This window comes from Eptatretus burgeri, chromosome 12 (genome assembly GCF_056783735.1).
Source record: "Eptatretus burgeri isolate ZD-2024b chromosome 12, Ebu_testis_v1, whole genome shotgun sequence".
Taxonomy (NCBI): Eukaryota; Metazoa; Chordata; class Myxini; order Myxiniformes; family Myxinidae; genus Eptatretus; species Eptatretus burgeri.
Window position 1 is genome coordinate 42,181,432 of NC_140972.1, and position 26,044 is coordinate 42,207,475.

Genomic DNA, 26,044 nt, shown 5'->3' on the forward strand with positions numbered 1-26,044 from the left:
GAGAAGATATGGAGGACGATATTAGTAGTGGAAGTTGTGATGTCATTGCAGGTATGAAATAGATGTGGTGTTTGAGGTTATGGTCATGGCAAGTGGGAGTTGGACGTCATATTGGAGTTCAGGTGAAAGGACAGAGAGACGTGGATGTAGGTGGAAATACCATACAGTACTGGAGATTGCTGGACAGGTGGAGATGCACGCACGTACAAGTGTGGATTGTGAGGGAGATTACGTTACAGGTAGTTGTGGCGATAGTCGTACTTGTTGGAGTTCATATATACTGAGGAACAAATCTAAAGGTGCACTTATTTGTGTTGGCAGCGAGTGCTGCAGGTATTGGAAGTGTTTGTAGTGGTGTCATGGTGGAGGTGGACTGGTTCCACAAGGGAGTGTGGATGACGTCGTAGCGATCGGGCTGGCTTGAGCTTGCAGCGCTGTGAGACAGCGCGTGCCCCCCCCCCCCAGGCCTCCCAGGCACACTGCCGCTGTTGCTGCTCGAAGTCAGATTTTTCACAAAGCTGTTGGCGTGTTGCAGAGCTAGCCGTGCGCAGCTTATTGAGAAAACGCCATAGCTTTTAACTGTGTGGTTCGTTTTTCCGAGGTCGGAGTGAAAGGGCAGCATTGAGGGTCATATACGAACTCGTATTACCCTCGGGAAGAGGTATACACAAACGAATAGGACGAGGTTCGAGTTAAATCTGCCTCATCAGCGCTCAGCTCCGTAGCACAGCATTCAACCTCGCACCAGGCCCTGTGACAATGGAATCCGTGGAACCCAGGAAGGGGGGACGTGCGGCCGGAGTGAAGCTGGCGGGTCCGCGCGGTGAGGTGGCCGAGCGGGGACCCGTCACCAAGCGGCCCATGCGCTGTCAGAACAGCAGTCGAGGTAGGTGAAAGCGAGGGGGAACGGTCCATTCTGCAGCATGATGACGTATACCTGATCCGGTGAGCGTGAAAGTGCAAAAAAAAAGAAAAGAAGTCTACCTGTCTCGTGAAGGTGTGCTCCTGCATATCGGGGCGCACTTACGTCAACCGAGCTTGTTCTCCCCGACTTTGTGCATTTACTTTTTTTTTTACTCTGGGCACCACGTGTTGATAATGGACCTCCCATGCACGCACGGTCCTTTGAAGTCACGTGCACGTGCGAAGATGCATCACCTGTGCACTTTTAGTGCAAGATTTCGTTTGTGCCGTTGTTTGTGTGAGTTACATTGTGGGTGGTTGTTTGTGTGAGTTACATTGTGGGTGGTTGTTTGTGTGAGCCACATTGTGGGTGGTTGTTTTATTAGTCTTGATCACTGTACGCGTATTTTCGATGTCGGTATGACGACGCACCGCTATATATCGATCTATCGATCTATACACCGCTTGTGTGGTGATGACATTGACACGTTGGTGGCGCCACCGTCTGCGCGAGACGCACATGTCGCCGCAGCACGTGGGGGAATCCCCCTCCCCAACCCCCCCTAATTTGCGCAGGTTCCATGAAAATGATGGAACCAAAGAGTAGTTTACATCATTTGTTTTGTCCTTATGCAATGCGTTGTATCATGTACGTCACGAATTACGAGGTGTGTGCGCTGCGGGGAAGCACGATGGCTCTGTGAGCGCACTCAGCGCGGCTGTCACACTGGCGGGGATTCCTGACTTCTGAACACCGGCGATGGAAAGAGGAAGAAGGTGAAGTGGGGGCGGTGAGATTGGGAGTTTGAACTTGCCAACACATTTTTGTGGGATCGAAGTTCTCCTCTGCACCGAAACTGATATCCTAAGCTTTGGCAGACGAAGTGGTCATTTGGCCCATCATGCCAATTCTATATTTGCATTCGATTTTCGATTCAATGTATCGGCAGGTACGATGTATACACCTGACTGTGGTGCCAAAGCAAAAGTCTGATTTTTTTTTCTTTTCTTTATTAGTATTATCGACGGAGCATTTAATGTTTTTGGATGGTCTTCTTTTGAAGGAAGCGTCCTTCTCAATGCAGCACCACCGGTTAAGGATCTAAACACAGAGTAAAATCTTAAATGCAAACATTCTAACAACTGAGCCATTTAGCACCCCTACACCTTTTGGTAATAATAATAATATAATAACAAATAAGTAAATATTTGGGTTTATTTGGCACATTTATTTAATACCCTCATGAATGTTGAAGAATTCTTTACCGCCCCCTTCCCCACTCCTTATGCTTCATACTCATCTCCTCCATTACTCCTTCCTCTTTCCAATCTTCACTTTCTCTCCCATCATCTCCCTTCCCTTCCTTTTCTCCATTTAAATTTTCTCAATCTAATTACACCCAACCCCCCAACACACACACACACACACACACACACACACACACACACACACACACACACACACACACACACACACACACACACACACACACACACACACACACACCTCATTTTTTTCATTTCTGTTATTCACAATTCTATCTCGCACAAAGACACACACACCTTGCTGGAGCATTACAGATTAGTCCATCTAATAGTTTGTTTGAACCTGTTTAAATACCTATTCAATATTCGAAATGGCAGATGTCCATAACAGCTCAAATAGTTCATGTTACACTGATATGGTTCTTGGGTTTGCCCAGGCTGCAGAAACACGAAGGAATTTAATTTCAATATAGCAGACTTAAGGAAGCCACGGATAGAATCCGGTTTGTCTTCCAAGAGCGAATTCTTTTTTCTTGTTTCTTTTTCGCAAATTGCTTTTTTCCTCTCCGTTGTCCACAAGGAGATGCTGAAAACATGCAACAAACGCACTCTTCCCATTGAATGCAAACCCCAGAGCAGCAAAGCCGTTAGAGGCACATGGGCATTGGATTTTCACAATCGTGTGGAGCAGTCTGAATGAAATTGGTTTCAAATTAGGGTTGTTCCTCACCACTTTGATAGCTGTGCTTGGGAGAAATATTATAGGAATCCCTTTATACCGTAGCATTCAAATTTATACTCTGTGCAGCGCGATAGTCGAACAACTTGAGTACACATTTTACAATACTGATTCTTCAAAGTAAACTCAGACAGCAATTTCAATACTTTTTCCATCAAATCGCATTTCTAATTTGCCTCATGCACACATTTTCTGAATTACAGATGAAGTCTTATTTAAGTCATCGCAGTGTGGGTAACGTCCCCCAAGGTTTTGCTTCTCTTTTATCTACGCTATGGGATGCTCGCAAAATTACGAAACGTTTACAAATCGTAACTGAAAGTTTTCTTTGTGTATTAAGCAAGAGTAGTCATCAAATATGAACGATATTCTTTGGAGAATTATTTATCATAAACAACATCTTCAATATTGTAAGTGCCATCTGCACTTCCAACCGACGGATGAAACATCAGTACTCGAAGATAAGTCCTCACTGAATGAGGGGTGCAAACAATTCAACAACTTTTGTTTAGAACCACAAGAGTTTGTGGCCTTGGTTTAAAGACCTGACTCTTTGAGTGCCCTCAGATACATATACACATGGAATAAAGTTAAACAAAGCCCACATTTTCCTGGATCATAGCAATAACCGAGAGAATTATTCCGAAACAGTGACGTACAGGTACAGTATATATAAAATATAACTGTAAATTGATTAGGAAGTATATTCATTCAACAAATGACTTAAAACAAATTTAAGGGTTTTGTTGAACAGTAAATTGAGGATGTCAATAATACCACTGCTTTAGGCAATAAAACATGGTGGCTTGACAATGGGGGCTGCTGACAACACATCCTGTGATGTAGGGCTCAAGACCAATTGATAATGACATCCAATGTACAGCATGATGTCACAACATAATTAATGACTTGAAAGATCAATAATGTGTGCAAAAACCATTTGAACAAATGACTGCTGTAACCCTCCTTACATCCCCAAATAATCCACCAAAGAGAAAGCCAAAGGGAGTGGTTGCCATTCTTGGTGCAAAGCAACCTCCAACTGTGCCAGCCAGCACAGGAGGATCCATTATCCTAAATCTCCACCCAAAATGTCCCAACTATACTCTATTTTATTCAAATTAAGACTGCTTGCTGGGCAGGGCAATATTGTTATGGCATTGTTTCACAAAAGTCAGCAACTGCATGGGAACGGTGGGGTTTGGCATTGTCATTCATGAATACAGCTCTCGTGAGAAGTGGGTGGTTGTCAAAATATGGAACAACAAGATAATCAAAAAATTCCCTATGGTTGTTTTTGCCTGCCAGTTTACCCTGTGCAGTGACAAGGTCAAGTTTACAATTGTGACAGGCAGCAAATATCACAACGGATCTATCATCAAATGGGATAGACTCGACAATGTTCTTCGGTGTATAGGATGTGTTACTTTTGCCTCCAAGCCTGAGTTCTCCTATCATTTGCATGCAGGAGAAATTGGCTCTTATCAGACCAATATATCTTCCTCCAGGTTGTGAGATTCCAGTGTTGGCCTGCCCAGCACCATGCCAAGTGGGCTGTTTATTGTTCTAGGGTGAGAAGAGGGTATTTTATTGGTCTGCTGGCTTTGTAACATGCAGTGCAAAGCTGGTTCCAGACAGTTGTGGTTAACTTCCAAGGGAGTTTCCTTTCATGCTGCAACACTATGCTTGTAGCAAAAGGAATACATCTGACAAGGCTGATCAGAGCTGCTTTTCCAATGTTGGAGGTCACCCTGGGTCCTGCAGATTGAACCCTGTCTTTAATATCTTGGTGTATTGATGTTTTTGAATCATTCTGTTGATAATAGTCTGATGTAAGCTAAGTTGACATCCAATTTCACTGCAGTATATCCCAGCATTGTTCTTCCCAATTATTTGCTATATTTGGCCTTCACTTAGTCTTTCACGAGACATAGTAACACAGTCCGCCAATGCAAGTGTGCAACAATATTGTTACCTTCTCCAAACCTTCACCAGGTTTGGAGAAGTTGATACCTCTACCCTGCTGTTTCTTCTTCCTCCTCCTCCTCTCTCTTTCCTCTGAATTTTGTCGAATCTAAAGATCTCAACATTGTTGCCATAATCCATGATGAGGCTGAAGCATAAGGCCTGTTGCTCTTGCATCACAGACAGGTCGATGCTCAAGACTGTTTTTTTAACCTCTCTTCTGCTCTTGCTCCCTTTGCTCTCTCAAGCCTCTACCTCTCCCCAGTTCCACCAGGATGCATATTATATGGTCTTTCAGTTACACATAAAGATCCAGGCTTTCCTGCCATATCCACTCTGTAGTTCCCTTTTCTCACATTGGTCGACCTGCCTTCCAAGCAAGTAGTGCACCGCCATTATACATAATCCCCCATTCCCTCTTGTGATGTTTTCTCTCCACATTAATCTGACGCAACCCAACCCTCTCACTTGCATGTTAGTGTTTCCTCACCCTACTCTTCGACTTTTAGTTTTCATCTATTCCTTTGCTTGTTTCATCGTTTTTTTTTATACAGCTTCGAGACTCGTGCAGGAGCGAGAACACAGAATCAGGATGTAACAGAACAAAACTAGAATGGCACACAGTAGAGTGCGTGCCTCTGTCAGGCTGAACAGTTTAAGTTATGTATCCCACTGATAGACCAAATCTGTATCAGAACCCCAACCAAAATCTAAATGGCTTGTTCTTGTCATCTAACCAAGTCATCCACCAAGTTTGTCATAAGCCATCCACAACATTTTAAAATATCATGCTATATGTCGTTTTTGGCCACATCTCTCAATGGTGAAGAATCACTTTTAAAAATACAAAAATTATCGGATATGCATCGGCAACTGCATGGGAAAGGTGGGTCTGGATCTTCACCAAAATTGAAGCAATTCGTCCTTGTCACATACCCAACCTGTCCACCAAGTGTTGTCTGAATCCGTCCATAACTTTTTGAGATATCGTGCTACATATCATTTTGGCCCTGCCCCCCAATGGTGAATAATCACTGAAAAATTATCGGATGCAGATCTGGATCTTCACCATAATCAAATTAATTTGTCCTTGTCACACACTTGACCTGCTCACCAAATTTGGTCCGAATCCATTCATAACTTTTTGAGATATCCTTCTTGCAGACAAACAAGCCGGTAGGCGGCGATGGGTCGCCGAGCATGGAAACTATAAGATATAGAGCAAAATGGATGTCATATAGCGGATAGGGAATCACCTTAAGATTATGCATATCAAATCTCATCCAGTTCCATCTGCTGATAACTACTCGGTATCCATTTGAATGAAAAGTATCGAAAATGCGGTTTGAAATCGGAAATCCCCAAAGTTTGAGGGGGTGCTGTGGGTGAACAAAGATCTAAATCGAAAATCCGGCTTGATCATTTGTGCACAATGTATTCCAGACGATTAATGTGAATTTTCATGACCATCTGACCATAACCCTCGGAGGAGTAGCATTTGGCGCGAAGACACCTCCAGCTCTGGCATATTATCGATTTTTGCACTAATTGACCTTTGACTCCTGACCTAAGCGAAATCGGTCAATATGTCATTAGGCAAAGTTGTAGTACTAATTTAGTACCATGAACCTGCAAAGTTTCATTCGTATCGATGCACTCACCTGGTCGCTCGGGGGCCTTCAATTTTCTCCAATTTTCGCGCATACCCTAATTGTAGGGGGCACTGCGGGTAAAGTATTCCATATATCACAAAAACCGGAATATATTTGATAGAGCATCACCTGTAGATCATTAGTGCCAAATTTCATAACCCTACGTGGGATAATGGCTTTCGGAATTGATTTCGCGTGAACGGTACCGATTTTGAAGGTTTTACGGTTGTTGCTGGGGAACCAAAGCATCCTGAGCAACCACCATAAATTTCAAAGCTCTAGGTCATAAAATGTACCGACCACCCGAGTTTGGTCAAAATCCGCCCACGTTTAAGACCAATTATGCTGATGACAAACGAACAAACATCCAAACAAACATCCAGACAAACAGACAGAATTACTGACAATAAGGGTCACCTATTTCGGCGACCCAACAAGCCGTTAGGGGGTGATGGGTTACTGAGCATGGAAACTATAAGATATAGAGCAAAATGGATGTCATATAGCGGATAGGGAATCACCTTAAGATTATGCATATCAAATCTCATCCAGTTCCATCTGTTTATAACTACTCGGTATCCATTTGAATGAAAAGTATCGAAAATGCGGTTTGAAATCGGAAATCCCCAAAGTTTGAAGGGGTGCTGTGGGTGAACAAAGATCTAAATCGAAAATCCGGCTTGATCATTTGTGCACAATGTATTCCAGACGATTAGTGTGAATTTTCATGACCATCTGACCATAACCCTCGGAGGAGTAGCATTTGGCGTGAAGGCACCTCCAGCTCTGGCATATTATCGATTTTTTCACTAATTGACCTTTGACCCCTGACCTAAGCGAAATCAGTGAATATGTCATGAGGCAAAGTTGTCATCCTCATTGAGTACCAAGAACCTGCAAAGTTTCATTCGTATCGATGCACTCACCTGGTCGCTCGGGGGCCTTCAATTTTCTCCAGTTTTCGCGCATACCCTAATTCTAGGGGGCACTGCGGGTAAAGTATTCCATATATCACAAAAACCGCAATATATTTGATAGAGCATCACCTGTAGATCATTCGTGCCAAATTTCATAACCCTACGTGGGATAATGGCTTTCGGAATTGATTTCACATGAACGGTACCGATTTTGAAGGTTTTACGGTTGTTGCTAGGGAACCAAAGCATCCTGAGCAACCATCATAATTTTCAAGGCACTAGGTCATAAGATGTACCGACCACCCGAGTTTGGTCAAAATCCGCCCACGTTTACGACTAATTATGCTGATGACAAACGAACAAACATCCAAACAAACATCCAGAGAAACAGACAGAATTACTGACAATAAGGGTCACCTATTTCGGCGACCCAACAAGCCGTTAGGGGGTGATGGGTTACTGAGCATGGAAACTATAAGATATAGAGAAAAATGGATGTCATATAGCGGATAGGGAATCACCTTAAGATTATGCATATCAAATCTCATCCAGTTCCATCTACTGATAACTACTCGGTATCCATTTGAATGAAAAGTACCGAAAATGCGGTTTGAAATCGGAAATCCCCAAAGTTCGAGGGTGTGCTGTGGGTGATCAAAGATCTAAATCGAAAATCCCGCTCGATCGTTTGTGCACAATGTATTTCAGACGATTAGTGTGAATTTTCATGACCATCCGGCCATAACCCTAGGAGGAGTAGCATTTGGCGCAAAGGCACCTCCAGCTCTCACATATTATCGATTTTTGCACTAATTGACCTTTGACCCCTGACCTAAGCGAAATCTGTCAATATGTCCTGAGGCAAAGTTACAGTACTCTTTGAGTACCATGAACCTGCAAATGTGTCTTAGAGATGTGTCTTGCCCAAGAAAAATCATGACTGGTAATAAGAGCCAAAATTATTAAAGAGGATTGTTAAGGAAGTAAATGGGAGGGTTTTCCTATGGTCTTTTTGGAGAGACCGAGTGTGAGATTTGCCAGGATTGAATTACATGTACTTGACTCGCTCACAATTCTATCAAGCGTTGCAGAGGGAAGAGGCTGCTGCCTGCCTATCTGAAGCATGAGAGATGTTATGGCAGAGGCTGCAGTCATCAGGAAAGAGCTAAAATAATTTTCATGAAAGTCTGGAGGTCATTTATGATGTTTATGAATCAGACTGGTTCCAAAACATTGCGTTGGGGCTTTTACTGGGAGAGGACATGAGAGAACCTCATTGTGAGTCAAACGTTGGCTGTGAGAGTCGAGGAAGTCAGCAAGTTGCGAGTTGAGATGGCCTTGGATGCCATAGCCAGAGAGTTTGCCAAATTGTATCACAAGCTCGAGATCTGTCGAGAGACGGCCTTGATTTAATATCTAACATTGAGGGGGTTCATCCATTGCTGGGAGAGTAGAAGTAGCATGTCCAGTGTAGTTGGTCTGAATCTGAGCTAATGGTGTAAAATGAGGCCATTGGAGAAAAGGAAGGATTTGATGTCGACTGCGATGCTGATGACTGGAAGTAAACTGAGAGGTCTGTAGTTGAGGGGATCAGTTTTTGCGTCTTGTTTATGTAATGTGGTGATGTTGGCTGACTTCCAAGCAGATGGAAGATGACCTAAGGCAAATGATAGGGTGAACAGATCATGAATGTGCAAGAGCAACAGAGCAGGTTTTTAGTATAAGTGAGCTGCTGCCGTTCAGGCCAGTTGCAGAATCAGTCGAGGGTTGCCAGAAACTTTTCCAACTTCTCAGGTGAAAAAGACATCGAGTCCATGAGCAGTTGATCGCAACCTGTAGTGTCGATACTGAGAGCGAGGGGTTGGGGACACAATATTTGGAAGCAAACACACAATGAAGGCATTCAGTTTTTTTCCGAGTGAATTAATAAGGAATATTTGTTACTTTTAAGACAAACTAATCACATAAAAGTAATATCACACTTTATGAACAAATTCATAGTTGTTGATGCCATTTGATTGATGGAAGGAATGCATACTCTGGAGATAGACAAACCACCACCACCAGTTGTTGCTTCTCTGTCAGTACATTAACTTTTTACCTTCTGTCAAAAAAAGACCATTTTTCTTTGTAAATATTTACCATAACCAGGATTTGACAATATTGACCCAATATTTAAAGTACATTAAAATACTGATGTTTTTATTGTTGTTCTTTTATAAGTACTTAACTGTTTTTTTTCAAAAGAGCTCAAGTAGGACTTTCTCAATAATCTACTTGCTGTACTTTCTGGACTCTCCACTCAACTTTGTATTTATTCAAAACACTACAATTTGTGGAATCGGCACCAATTCACAGAGGTTTTCACTTGTGTTTTGAAGGTTGGTGAACGAATATAAAGCATATCTTGAAGATTTGGATCATTTGTGGAGATACACTGTACATGCTGTCATTGCTTGTGTGAAAGTTGCTGAATTAATTAATTTGGAATACCAGCCCATCAACACAAGGTACTTCGCAACACACCACAGCTAATCCATTGTCACGGCAGATATGACCAGGTTTTTGAAGCATCACTCCATTGGTGTTTGTGCCAGAAAGGAGAAAATATTTTTTTATCTCTGCGATTATGCTGTACAATAAAATAAATGCTGCCATTTTTTTTCCCCTACTGCGTCTTGTTCCACTCAGAGTCGAGTGCTCGATGAATCGCAAGATTACATGTCATAAGCTTACTGTTAATGGAGAAATCTCACCATGAACAGATGAAGAGACCTGATGAGGTAGCTCAGACAATTTAGCATACTTCGCTTTGAGCTGACTAGTCTGGGTGCAGTTTCCAGACTCACTATAAACTATCATCCTCATGGTTCACAGACAGAGCCTGTAACAGGTGGGGTGTTTAATCAATGAGTTTGGAAACGATGTTACTCTGGCTGTCCCATCTGCTTGTACTGTATTTACACATTATAGATTCCATCTGCTTTTCAAAGAGATGAAGCCAATGACAACTGGTTCCCTGGCAAAAGCTCAAAGTTATACCTTTCGGCTGTGACATATTGTAGGATGGATGGATGGATGGACAGAGTAGGGGAGGAGGATGGGACAGAGTTGGGACAGGGGGTTTCACTCCATCAGTAACATCAGCAACTAACCCCAACCCTAACAGCAGCTTACCACCCCTGCATAAAAAAGGTGCAAAAACAGATCCCTGCAACTACAGACCAACCAGCCTTCTCCATTTATGAGCAAGATTCTGGAATCCATCATCGCTTCAGACATTGAATCCTTCCTCTTTTCCAATGGCTTGATCATAAATCATAAATTCCGATCATAAATTTGGTTTCAGACAAGGTCACTCTACCCTGGATATGCTGCTTCTGCTCTCCCAACAATGGATGGAGGTCCTCAATGCCAGACATGAAATCAGAGCCATATCCCTTGACATATCGCTTGCTTTTGATAGGGTCTGGCACCCTGCCCTGCTCACCAAACTCTCTTCCGATGCTATCCAAGGCCATCTCCACTCATGGCTCGCAGACTTCCTCTCCTGTCACAGCCAACGTGTGGCCCAAAATGGAGTTTTCTCCTCTTCTCTTCCTGTCCAGGCTGGAGTTCCTCAAGGCAGCGTTCTGGACCCTGTTCTTTTTCTGATTTTCATCAATGATCTCTCCGACTCTCTGGAAAATCCTCTTGATCTCTTTGCTGATGACGCATCCTCCGCCATACCATCTGTCAACCCTGAGACCGGCAAGCAGCAGCTTCTTCGCTCTCTGCAGATCTGGGTAAAATTACAAACTGGTCCAACACATGGAACATGTCTTTCAATCCGGACAAATCTCACACTCTCACTATGTCTCTCTGAAAGGACCATTTCGAACCCCCCCTCCCCCCATCTACTTTCTCAACAATCCTCCGGAAGAAGTCCTTTCAGTCAAGCTTCTGGGTCTCATGATCTGCCACGATCTTTCCTGGGAAAGCCACATTTCTAACCTGGCTTCCAAAGCCAGTTGCTGACTGGGAACCCTCCATTGTGCAAAGTCCTTCCTCGGCCCACCTAAGGTCCTGACCACATACAAAGCTTTCGTCCACAGTCTGATGGAGTACTGCTGTCCCTTCTGGGCTGGTGCTCCTGCCTGTCACCTTTCACAGCTTCACGCCGTGGAAACCAAGGCATTTAGGATCATCATTATCTCCCACGATGAGGCTGAGTCTTTGGGCCTCTCACTCTCTCACCGCAGACAGGTCGGTGGTCATTCTGTCTTCGACCATCTCCTCTCCGGGCTCGACCCCCCCCCCCCCACTGCACTGTCTGCAAGATGTCCCACCTATATTTCTGCAGGGCGCTCAATGTCCGCCAGCAACCCCCTTGTGGTAAAACTTCCAAAATCACGAATAACTGCTCACATTCACTCTTTCATTCTTCTGTTGTCCCACCCTTGGAATAAACTCCCACATTCTTCAATCCCATTCTCCCCCCCCAGACCTTCAAAACAGCTGTTAACCACCACCTCTTGTCTTCCCCCATCCAAAACCTTGATCTTTTCTTCCCCGGTGAATCCAACCCCAGCCCACCTCCTTCAAATTTCCTGCTTTCCTTCATGAAAGTCCCTGTAATGTCCATCTTGTATTCCCCATGTTCCCCACCCCATCCCTCTCCCTTCCACAGATCTCCTAATGTCTTTGTTCCCCACTGTTTTATCCTTCCCTCTCCCGCCCCTCTTGTCTCATGCCCCCCTTGCTATGCGTTGTGCATTACCTCTCATACGAGCCTTGACAATGAACACAAAACTAAAACTAAAAGTGTGGCCCAGAAATGAAGCCACCAGGTGCTGCATCAGTGTGAGAAAAATAAAAAGAAAGAGCAAGATTATAACAAAATATCAGCATTTATCTTATTTATTTTTTGTCGTAAAGATCAAATATGCTCAACTTTCTTTCCTTTTATTGAACATTATCTTTCGTCAATGACTTCAGGACATTAGAACAGAGCCACTGCATGAGGCATTCGATATATTCTCTGAATGAGATGCTCTCAATCGTCCAAAGACGACTCTATGTATGTGCATGTGCGTGTTTGAGTGTGTGTGTGTGTGTGTGTGTGTGTGTGTGTGTGTGTGTGTGTGTGTGTGTGTGTGTGTGTGTGTGTGTGTGTGTGTGTGTGTGTGTGTGTGTGTGTGTGTGTGTGTGTGTGTGTGTGTGTGTATATATATATATATATATATATATATATATATATATATATATATATATATATATATATATATATATATATATATATATATATATATATAGTGTGTGGCCCCTAAATGAAGTTCTCTCTCTCTCTCTCTCTCTCTCTCTCTCTCTCTCTCTCTCTCTCTCTCTCTCTCTCTCTCTCTCTCTCTCTCTCTCTCTCTCTCTTTCTCTCTTTCTCTCTTTCTCTCTTTCTCTCTTTCTCTCTTTCTCTCTTTCTCTCTTTCTCTCTTTCTCTCTTTCTCTCTTTCTCTCTTTCTCTCTTTCTCTCTTTCTCTCTTTCTCTCTTTCTCTCTTTCTCTCTTTCTCTCTTTCTCTCTTTCTCTCTTTCTCTCTTTCTCTCTTTCTCTCTTTCTCTCTTTCTCTCTTTCTCTCTCTCGCCTTCCATGCCTGTTATGCAGACCGTGTATGTGTAGTTGTAGGTGAAGGTGTATTGGAGATAAACTTCATTTTGAAATTTAATGAAGAGGAATAAGCTCCTGCATGGGGCTGGTGTGAAAAAATTCTGACTCAACCCAGGACCCAAACCCAAGGACCTCATCACTTGCGTCTGTGCAAGCCAACATCTGCAGATAAATGCCTGGTGACAGTCCACTAACAGCCAGAAAAATACATTTGTTCAGATTATACTTTTTTATACTCAACAAAAAGGCACATCCAACCAAAAAGGGAACTAGATCTCCCCTCCTAATCCAGAATAATAAATGTCAGTATGTCAGTATGTCTCTTCCATAACTCTAAAACCATTAAACGTAGTGCCTCCAAACTTTGCATGCTTACTAAAGGAACTTCAAGGTAGTGCCTGAGTGAAAATTGAGTGTTTGGGTTAATTTAATCACCTCTTTTGAAGGTAATTTATGACCTTATTTAATTATCCTTTATAAAAGTTTCATCCTTGGTTAGCCTGCTGTCCCTCACTGGGGTCTTAATTCGCCATTTTTTTGGCCAGCTCAACGTCTTTACTTGAAACGGGCCACAACAATTTCTTATCCATAAAGTGCTCATATTTTTCTTTTCACTTTCCTCACTCATATCGTCAAATGCCTCATCTTCATAACTGCAAATTGCTATACACATTGCAATACTTATAAATGCCCAGAGATGCCAGTGTTTTTGGCTTTATTTCATTTTTCTGCACATGCGATAAGTTCTAGAATCTCTTAACTTTAGCCAAATTTCCACATTTAAACTGCACACAATTGACCTTAGCAGCAGTTCCAACTGCTAAATAAAAGTGTTGATTTGTCCAATTCGGACATTGTTTGACATTCCGGCCATCTCCAAGTGGTGTATTATAGCCGATCGCTAATCGCTTGCCAAGCCAGCTGTTCCTAATCAACTGTTTTGTTGGAGTGCTTGCTTGAGTGCTCAAGCCACTTAGTGAGCACTCTACAAGCTGCTTGGTTGTTCGTTTCACATGGTGACATGGCAATACACAGAAAAAGCATCCATACTGTCAATCTGAACACATCGATCGATGTACAGTACAAGCCCCACCCACCAGTGGCCTGTGTTGGACCCTGCGGTGCAGTATGGTGCCTCGGGCAGTTCCTCACCCACTGAAAATGTTGTGCAATTATATTTTTCGACTACATTGCTTTGTTTAACCTTTTAGTGTAATCTGCTTTCATTATCCACCCATGAATTTGACATAAATACAACTAAAAAACCTAGAAGGGCATGCGGGAGAGCACACACCTCTGCAACGCAATGCTTGATCCACGAGAACATATCAGGCCCAATACATTTTTGAAATATCATGCTATATCTTGTTTTTGGCCCAATCTCTTAATGGTGAATAATCACTTTAAATATTAAATAATTAGCATATCCAGATTAGGATTCAGATCACCAAAATCGAATCAATTCTTCCTTGCCACACACCTAACATGTCCACCAAGTTTCGTCCAAATCCGTGCACAACTTTTGACATATCATGTCATTTATTAGTTTAGCCCTATCTCTCAATGGTGGTAGTTAAAAAAAATTATTGTCGTCAGATCCAGATCTTCACCAAAATCTAATCAATTAGTCTTTGTCATACACCCAACCTGCCCTCCAAATTTCATCCAGATCCGTCCACAACTTTTTGAGATATCCTGCTCACAATCCAAAAAAAAAAAAAATCACAAAAAAACGAACAAAAAAAAATTGGGAAATTTTTGAAATTGAAAAAAACAAGAAAAGAGAGGATGTGAGCCGTGCTTAGACCCCGTGGGGTTGAAGACCCCACGGGGTAAAAACTTGGAAACAAAAAAATTGTTTCCAAAAATCACAAAAACGACAGACAGACAAAGAAACAAACAAACAAACAGACAGAGAGGGATGAAAACATAACCTCCTTCACCTTCAATGGCAGAGGTAAATATTAAATAATTCTGGCTGCCAGACCATGCATCCAATCAGGTTGACATTTAAACATCTGTTCTCCATGACTACTCGATCATAACTGTGATGTTTCACATCAATTGATGAAGTGGTTCAAGGGAAATAATTTTTTAAAAGATTTTTGTTCATTCCCATATGGCTGCCAGACCATGTGATCCATTACTTATTCATGAACACCCTGGTATCCCCAAGACATGGGGAACATGTGGGTGATGTTTCCCCTTGATCTGTCAAGCCATTCTGGAGAAGATTTTTTTAAAGGTTTATTCTTCAAAAAACATGGCTGCCAAACCACATAACCTATGATGTCATATGCAGATAACTTTTTGTTCCTCATGGGTAAGCAATCTTACCTGTTAAGTTTAACCACTATCTGTTCAGCCATTTCAGAGAAGATGATTTTTGAAGGTTTTTATGTTAAAAAAAAATTATGGCTGCAAAACCACATGACCGATGACGTCATTAATTTTTAAGCCCATACAATTTAACCCTAGATGACCCTCAAAAATTTTCATAATAATCAGATAAAGCGTTCATCGGACGCATTTATAACGTCATAATGAAGCCACTGATGACATCATAAAAAAAAATCACACTTGTTTTCCAATCACAATTGTTTCCAAAAATCACAAAAAAACAACCAATCACGGCATTGCAGTAAAGGCCTTCTCTCACTGGGTTTGACTCAATCAGTAAACATCGCAACCCCAATTTTTACGACTGGTATGTCCTCCCTCCTGGATTTAGTAACGACTAACTTTCCATCCAATCTCTTTTGTTCCTCTTCTGCCCCTTTGGGCTCGTCTGATCACTTTCTTACCATGGCTTATATCTCTGGCCATTCCAAAGGAGAAACCTCAATAATGCAGAATAAGGCTATTTTCACTGGCCAACTGTCAGGGACTTGAATCTTCCCTCTCCCAAAGCAATTGGGCTGCCATCTCCACAGCACCTGATATTAGCTCTGATGACCTGATGAAAAAAAAACCTGATGGAAATACTTTCACAAAAGTCTCTCATGCACTGGTTTATCCCATCTGGTCTATAGTTTTCCTCTTTGTCCTCTTTCCTTGGTACATTGAATTAGGTGGGGAAGTGGTTGCAGTCAAGCAGCTTGCATTCTCTGAAAGTTAACTTCACTGAGGGTAACCTTCATTCATTCCATAAGGCTCACAACAGGTGTGTGTCCATCCTGAGGCAAGCCAGAAAACATTATCTTACAAATTTTTGAACTCTCAAATCAGTCACCTTTCTCCAAGTCATGGTGGGCCTTGTCAAGTCTTTCTCTGGTGTATGCTACCCCTCCATTCCATCCCTCACCTCAAGCAGTATTTCTGCAGACCAACTAAACTCTGTATTTGCCTCAAAATCTCGTGTATCCAAACCATTCTGTTCTGTCCTCATCATACCCCAACACACCAGCTGTCTGCTGGACTTTGTGTCCTCGCTCGAGAGGATGGAGAAAGTTCTGTCTCATCTTCACCATGCTTCGACGACAAGCCAAGATTCTCAAATTCTGCTGTACCTCCCCTCTATCTGCCCTATTCATTGTGTCCTCCTTAGGGTGTCTGTCCTTTTAATGGAACTCACAAAACATCACTCCCATCCATAAAATGGGTGCAAAAACAGACGACCAACTCGAGGCCAATGAGCCTGCTTCCAATCACAAGCCAAGTCATGGAATCCATCGTTGCTTCTGATGTTGAATCTTTCCTGTTCACAAGCAGCCTGATCTCCGAATAATTACCCTCACCAAAGGAGAGGGTATTGTATTTAGGTGCATTTGTTTGTCTGTTTGTTTGTTTGTTTGTCTGTGTCTGTTTGTCCGCACAGAACTTTCATGTTTTTCTCTGCAACCGCTTGTCGGATTGAGACGAAATTTTCAACATTGGTGCGACTACTCATGGAAAATGTTTTATTGATAATTTTGACATCATAGGTCACGTGGTGTGGCAGCCATAATGGAAAAACGAAAAAACTTTGGACGTCTATTTCTCTGAAACCGCACGAAGGATAAAATTGAAATTTGACACATAGCAAGTACTCCTCATGTAGAAATGTGTTTTTTATGACATCATAATTGCATCTTTAGAATGCCACATCCGTTCAGTATAAAAATTTTTGAGGGTCATCTCGGGATAAAATGGTCCACAGGAAAAAAAAAAAACATTTGTGTCATCAGTCACGTGATTTGGCATGCATATTGTTAAAAAAACAACCTTAAAAAATCTTCTCTGAAGTGGTTGAACAGATTGAGGTGAAACTTTACAAGTTTGACCACCTGTCCATGAGGAACAAAAGGTTCACACATATATCATATCATAGGTCACATGGTTGGCAGCCATATGCATTTACCCTAAAACTTATTAAAATACACCACTCAAAAGAAGTTCTGGCGAGGGTCTGCAATCTCTGATTGCTCTTTTTCTTGTTTTCTGTTTGGATTTAGTCCCAGTCATTCAACTCTGGACATGTTGCTGCTTCTCTCTCATAAATGGTTGGATGCCTTCAATCTCAATTGAGAAGTTAGGACCATCTCCCACGACACATATTGGGCATTCAACACAATTTGGCATCCTGCTTTGCTGGCCAAGCTCTCTGCCTTTGGTTTATAAAGTTGCATTCATTCCTGGATCTCTGACTTCCTCTACTTATGCAGTCAAAGTGTTTCCATAGTGGAAGTCAGTCACTTACGCAGTCATCCCTTCTCCCAGTGGAAGCTGCATTTACCCAAGGCAGTGTTTTTGGTCTTGTCTTTTCCTTATCTCTATTTATAACCTATCTGATACTCTGGAAACCCCTCTCTTCTTTTTTTTCCAGATGACTCCACATTGTGTCACATAGTACCCCCAACCTACCGCAGCTGCATCATTTTCTGCTTATCTGGAAATTATTAAACAATGGTCTGATAAAGGGAATATGTTGTTCAATCCTGGAAAATCTCTCAATCTCACCCTATCTCTCCTGAAAGATCAACAAATGAACCCACTTTTCTATATTGTTGGTGTAGGAGCTTCAGTCTCTTGAGCTTCGAGGTCTCGCTATCAGCCATGAACTTTTCTGGGCCGACCAAGTACCAAAGCTGGCCTTCAAAGCCAGCCATAGACTGGGCATCCTCCATCGATCCAAGTATTTCCTTGGAAAATCAGAGCTACTCCCACAGTCTATAAAGCCTTTGTCTGTAGCTCAATGGAGTAGCCGACTGCTCTTCACTAATAGCTGGTGCCCAGCACACCATCTGTCTCTCCTAGATTCTGTGGAATCTAAAGCTCTCAAAATTATTGGAATCTCACATGATGAGGCTGAAGCAGAAGGTTTGTTGTTTTCATATTACAGGCAGGTCAGTTGTCTCTCTGTGTTTTACCACCTCTTCTCCGATATTGCTCCTTCTGCTCTCAGTCCTCCATGATGTGCAAGTTCTTCTCGTAATCTCCTGATTAAAGTTCCAAAATTCAAAATCCACATTTTTCTTTTCCCACTGACTTCTATCCCATCCACCGACATACACTTTTCCACGTGTACTCTGCCAGCTTTTCTGTTCTGCTTAAATATTATTTCTCTATTCAGGCCAATTGGTTTCCTTCTCCTGTTTGTATAGTCCTTCCTTACACTGTCTGTGTTCTTTCCTTCCCCTATTTTTGTCCTCCCTTGCATGCTAACTTCTGCTGTAGGCCCTATTCATGGTGTGTCAATGTAATTCAGCTATATCTGTCAATGTGTCAACATATGCTCAATCTCTGTTAAAAAATAACAATAATCTTACGATAATTCACCGTCTGTCCGTCTGTCTGTTCCCAGGATCCGCAAAAACGGCTGAACCGATCGCAACCATTTTTTGGGTGTGTAATCCTGGGAACCCTTGGAGTAAAATAGGCATAAATATAATAACATGACCCCCTTGACGGCTCCCGTCGGGAGCAGGTGCTTCTAGTAATAATAATTAAATATTACAGCTTTAGATGACTGAATTATTTTCCCTATAAATGTGAAAAACGTGGTTGTTTTTTTTTCTTCTCATTACATTATCCTGATAATATTATTCATAGCTTAAGACTGTATACAATGGTTTCTTATTGATAACATTGGCAAATGTACATGTGCTTCAAATTTAATCTGGACCTTTGTTTAAATCTGTAAATAGTGCTGCTTGTATTTCACAAAAAATATTGTAACAGGAAAGGTCTGAGCGACGGGATGCCTTTGATTGAGTCAAGTTACTAAATCTAAATTAAGAACCCAACATTCAAACGACCGTGAATTATTCGATGTGAATTTGGCTTGGCACGCACTCATTCAAAGCGTGTGCTTAATCAATTTTAAAACGCGGGAGGATCAACTCGATAACCAAATGAAAACACATCAATTACGAGAACAGTAATCGGTAGGGCGCATGCCTCTGCCAGGCTGACCAGTTCACGTTTTGTATCCCACTGATAGGCCAGATATAAATCTGGACCTGAACCAAAGTCAAATCGGCTTGTTCTTCTCATCCAACCAACTCATCCACCAAGTTTTGTCCGAATCCGTGGCAGGGCTGGGAAGGCAGGGAGGGTGGCACGGTTGGACCGGATCAGCAACCGTTGAACCTCACACTTCACAATCCCGAAGGAGTGGAAAACAGGGCTCAAACTCCAACCATAGAACCTTTCCACCTGAACACAAACACCCAAGCAGTTGGCAGTCAAAATTAATTTCCAATACAATTGCTCATTACGTAAAGGAGACTTGAAAAGAACATAACTACAAATGAACATAACTCGCCTGAACTTTGGCTAAGTCCAGCCATTCTTACTGTAATTCCCTTATTATGTAATTTATACATCATAACCTCAAGACGTTTACGCTGTGAACCTGTGCAAATGTTAATAACCGTGTTGCACAGTTTCACTTGCTATACAGTACTGTACTCGTATTCGCTCTACCCACTACTCGGGGTAGTTATGTATCAAAATAGCAAATGAATGTGCATAAATTATATTAAAGGAATCATAATAGCGAACGCAGTGAGCTTCATACTTAACATGTGCACGTGAGAGAATAGGAAATAATAACACCACAATACCCCTGGCTATTTGGAATCCGTGTCGTTAGCTATGACCTTTTGCTTCCAGTTGTTGTTAAACGCTGTGCGGTGTATAAACACGATTGGGTTTTATTTCTATCTTGTGAATATTACTTAACGCGTGCACATGAGAGAATAGGAAACAACAAAAACAACACAATACCCTGGCAATTGTGAATCCGTGTCGTTGGGTATGACCATTTTGCTTCCGTTTTTTTTTTGCTTCTGGTTTTTTTTTTGTTTCCGGTTTTTGTCATGGGGAATGATGTATGCCGGGAGATCATGACCGGAAGTGTTTATTTATTTATTCAATTATTTTTTCCCAAAGTTAATTTTATACATCCGAAAGTGATTTTTTTTCATGACAGGAAGTGTTTATTTTGTATTTTACATTACCGGGAGTGATTTTGAAACTCTTTCCGGAACTTTTAATTTCTTTTATTCTTGACCAGAAGTGATCGTTTATTTATTTATTTATTTATTCAATTATTTTTTTCCCAAAGTTAATTTTAATAAAGATATCTCCCGCATCATCAAAAAAATTTTTTAATCGTGATTTACATTATTTGATCGCTGATCCCGAATCCAGACCGAAGTAACCGGAAATTGCATCAAAATCATCAGCTGTGCGGCGCTTACATGTACCACGGTATAGTTGGCAAGTATACAGTTGTGAACAAGTTTTATGTAAAGTCAGAAGCGAATGTAAGAAGAATTCTATGTTCGCTTCTAGGCTTTGCCTATTCCATATTAACAATCTAGCTCTATATTACTAAAATTCTCATCTTGGATATATGTATGTATGTATGTATGTATGTATGTATGTATGTATGTATGTATGTATGTATGTATGTATGCTCCCGAAATACAGCCAAAGCTGTAGATAATATCGCAAAACTTTTAGGGCCACCTTACTCACCATTGTCCTGCAGTGTGCAGTATCAAGTTTCGTTCAAATCGGGCAACGAAAAAATTATTGAAAAATCAATTCCCGATTCAGTCAAGTACTCTTCGGGAGTATTTGATCAATGCAAACAACCTCAGCGTATAGTTCACTGGAGCTATCATTTTTTTTCTTGAAATGATTTATTTTAAAATCTCAAACATTTAGTAGAGACAAAGAGCGATTTATTTTTAAGCATAAAATAAACATCCCCATTTTGATTTAATACTTCCGTGTTCATTCATAAATTAAATTGTGTTCAGAAGATTATGCACAATAATTTCTTCCAGTTTCTTTTCTCCGTTTTTTTTCATATTGACGCGCAATATCAAGTTTCGTTCAAATCGGCCAATTAAATTTTAAAAAAATCAATTCCCGATTCAGTCAAGTACCCTTAGGGATTATTTGATCAATGCAAACAACCTCAGTGGTATAGTTCGCTGGAGCAATTTTTTTTTTTTTTGAAATAATTTTTTTATCAACCGCTGTCACAACGGAAACTCAATGGGTTCACGGGTCATCTAGTATTTCACTAAAACTCTCAGCTTGTATATATATATATATATATATATATATATATATATATATATATATATATATATATATATATATATATATATATATATATATATATATATATCTTCTTCTTCTTCTTCTTTCGGCTGCTCCCGATAGGGGTCACCACAGCGGATCATCCGTATGATCCGCATTGTGATTTGGCACATGTTTTACGCCGGATGCCCTTCCTGACGCAACCCTGGTCGCCTCTTACGACACAGGGATATGGTACACCTCTTTTAACCGGGGTATACACCGGCCCAGTGCACTGGTACTCACTTCGCTGACCTCGGAAGGATGACAGGCTGAGTCAACCCCCTGGTGTATTAATTCAGTAGCCCAACGGGGCTTGAACTCAGGACCTTTTGGATCCCAAGCCGCTGCCCTAACCACTGCGCCAACACCAGGCTCCTCAGCTTGTGTATATGTATATATATATATATATATATATATATATATATATATATATATATATATATATATATATATATATATATATATATATATATATATATATATATATATATATATATATGTATATGTATATATATATATATATATATATATATATATATATATATATATATATATATATATATATATATTTCGATAGATATGTATATATATATATATATATATATATATATATATATATATATATATATATATATATATAAATATATATATATATATATATATATATATTTCCGCAATCCAGCCAAAATGGTACATGATAGCGCAAAATTTTAGGGCCACCTTACTCACCATTCTCCTGCGGTGTGCAGTATCAAGTTTCGTTCAAATCGGGCAACGAAAAAAAATTATTAAAAATTCAATTCCCGATTCAGTCAAGTTTTGATATAATGATCCATAAAGTGCAAGGACAAACCATGGAAAATGTGTTGATATACCTCGAGAAACCGGTTGGCCGAATGATGACTCCTGAGGTAAATGCTCAAATTTTCTTCAAGTTAAAGTTTGACCACTAAATAATATTAAAATTTTGTGTATTTTTTTGTTTTCATCAACCGCTGTCACAACGGGAACCCAACGGGTTCATGGGTCATCTAGTAACTATTAAAGCTTATGGGAAGATAGGATTATGGTGAGACAGGACGTAATGACTTAAGACGTGACGTAATATGTGTTTCACCAAATGAGAGCCAGAGACGTCGAGGCCACGCCCACCAAATAATTTCGAATTTTATTTAACGATATCACTAATGGTCATCAAAAAAAACACAAGCAGCCCATGTTCACCATGACGTCGAACTTGGTCCACGTGCCAAGTTTGGTGGCAATTGGCCCAGTTGTTTTGTTGTGATTGGTTACACACACACACACACACACACACACACACACACACACACACACACACACACACACACACACACACACACACACACACACACACACACACACACACGCACGCACACACAATGATGTTTATTTATTCGATAAAGATTCTGTTTGAAAATCAGAGTGCAACTTGAAATTTATTCAGAATATTTCATTGAGATATAAAATTAATAATTGATGTGTTGCCAGTGCAGGCCAGTTGACTTTCTTTCAAAATGATTGATTGACAGGTGTAAAATAATGTTCAACATTTTGGTTATTTTAATTAATTTTGATAATAAATAGATCGATTGATTAGTAAAATCATCATTGGTAAGGGTATGACTCCTCTCTTACCTGTGGTCCAAAGCCTTGCCTGTCACCATCCTCTGTAATATGTTTGAACATGCCCCATGCTTTCTTTCTGGCATTTCTGGTAGGACGCCATTCCACTTTTTAGAATTTAGATAATCCCTTGCCCTTCCTGAAGCTTGATAACAATAAACCCAACTTTTAAGAGTTGTTAATTGCGAGTTTATAAGAGGTTAAGGAATGTCTCTTATCAGTCGTATTCATTACCACCAAGCCACTCACAATCATGAAGTCATGCAAGTAATGACTATTGAACTGTATATAATATGGGAAAGATTATGAGTCGTGCAAATTTATCACCACCACCGCCATCTTGGGAGGCCCACTCACAGCAGATATATTTTAACTCGCGTGATAAGTTCTCGAGAGACCTTGAATATTGAATGTTAATTTTGAGTTGAAAGGCTATGTCGATGTAAACACTTTCTCACAAAAGCATAACGCAACGCGGGCCGTGGTGAATCATTCACTTGGCCTAGTAACATGGTGGCACGTGCGAAAAGAAGGGGGCTCTGTGATGATGATACAATGGTGCATAAAACGTGAATATCCATAATCCTTCCGGTCTTACACACAGTTCAATGGTAATGACACAATGAGGTGACACAAACGTGCTTGAACAAGGTTTAAATGGAGATTATTTCTTTATTTCAAGACTGTATTTCTGCATTGTGTATATATATATATATATATATATATATATATATATATATATATATATATATATATATATATATATATATAAATACTGTATATACAGACACACACTGAAGTACCCGGCGTTGCACAGGCAAATTCAATGAAATATGTCTAAATATTTCCTGCATGACAAATTGTGGAATGGTGGCATTGTGGTTTCGTATGAATTACCAATCTTGGGTGTTACAAACAAAACATATTACTCGATTGCTCCTGGGGAAAACCTCAGGCAGTGTATAAGCAAGATACTCACTCGAGGCCTGGGCTGTGTTAAGCAATCTTTTTAATAGCAGGTACACATGTAAACATTGTAATAATTCAATTTGTGTTGTTGACAACAAATCACTGCAATCTCAACATTACAATCTTTACAGTACGTATTACTCGATCACTCCCAGGGAAAAAAAAAACAACAACAACCAGGCAGTGTATAAGCCCAAGACCCGATCGAAGCCTTGAGGCCAATTATCTGGTTTTATCTGGGGTCAATTTATTTTTATCCAAACATAGCCCTCGTACTTCCTTAGGATGAAAGAGGAGGCCATGCAAAAGTTGGTTGCACTAATTCCTGCATGATCCGAATGCATAAATGAACAAACAAATTAACAACCAAATAAATTTTCTTCTTTATATAGTCGATGTATAATATGTTGTGTGTATGTGTGTGTGCGTGCGTGCATGTGTGCATGTGTGTGTTACACCTCTCTGAACCGTGAACCGCTGGATGAAAGGGGTTAAAACTGGTAGTTGTACTCCGGGTGTGCACAGGAAAGTTTTAGGCAGTAAAAGCACCAATATAAAAAAGCACCAAAAGGTTCGGGGTGGGGATAGTGAGGATGTGGGTGTGAGGACACCAATTCCACATAACTGTGGCATGGCACTGCTCCTTGTGGGAGCAGCTGTGACACGTCATATCAAGGTACACCAATTCTGGGGGAATTATCCTATCTTTGGAAAGTGGATGGGTCCTTCGCTAGTTCCAGTAACTTTTATTTCAAAGAGTATTTGTCTTAATGATATGTTTCATTAAAATTAATTGTATGAAAGCTTATACAGTGCAACAGCAAAGTACAAAAATATGATTGGACAATGAAATACGACTGTGTGGATAATGACACAATTAAAAACACTGCATGTTAAAGACTGCACAGTAGGTGCCAAACTGTTACTGAGATTAAGGAGTGATTGATTGAATAGGAATGAATAGTAACTTGTCACTGGCATGTTGTGGGAGGAATATGAGGCATAATAGGTTGATGGTAGGGATAATGGAATGGATGGCTACTTTCTAAATGTGTGGCCTGTTCCTGTAAAAGATAGAAGTCAGAAGATGGGGTGGGTGGCAGTTTGGTGACGGTTTATGTATGAAAATGAATGCCTGCTCGAAGTGAAGGAATGTAATGTGTAAAAATAAAAGTTAAGATGTGACAGGCAAAATAGCATGACCATATTGTTTGAGTTGGTTGTGAAGTTTCATGGAAGAATTCCTATGTTCATGTATGGTTATAACACATTAGCACTGCCAGAGGTACCTCACAGGATCAAGGGTGAGCTGCTGCTTTGTGAGACAATATGGTTTAACTTCCGCATGGAGTATTTGACAGATATGCTTGGTATTGGCTTTATGGTTAGGGTGGTGGGCTTGGGATCCCAGTCAGGATCCTAGTATCCTGAGTTCAAATCCCCCTTGGCTGTTTAATTTATACCAGGTGGGGTTGACTGCCTGTCATCCTTCTGAGGTCAGCAAAATGAGTGCCAGCTTGCTGGTATCCTGTGTCAGAGTGGTGACCCGTCTAGGATTGTGTCCAATAGCCAAGGAGACTGCTTAGGTAGCACCAACGCTCTACTCAGGGTATGGTCCCAATTGATGGATGGATGGATTTGACAGATGCCCAGGCAATTGCTGTGATGATGTCTGACATTGACCTTGTTCATTGACTCAAGAAATGCAATGAGAATGCTTATAGAACAATCAGATTATTCATGCTTTGCCTTTGGATCTACTCA

General features: G+C 40.9%; 1 long non-coding RNA gene across 1 annotated transcript in view; it reads left to right on the top strand.

The window, feature by feature from the left end:
- Positions 1 to 512: 512 nt before the first annotated feature.
- The window catches only part of LOC147015500 (uncharacterized), a 363,111-nt gene continuing 337,579 nt past the window's right edge, over positions 513 to 26,044 (top strand). The window contains exon 1 of the long non-coding RNA XR_015050117.1: positions 513 to 886. This is a non-coding gene — a long non-coding RNA (uncharacterized LOC147015500). The remainder of the gene's footprint in view (positions 887 to 26,044) is intronic.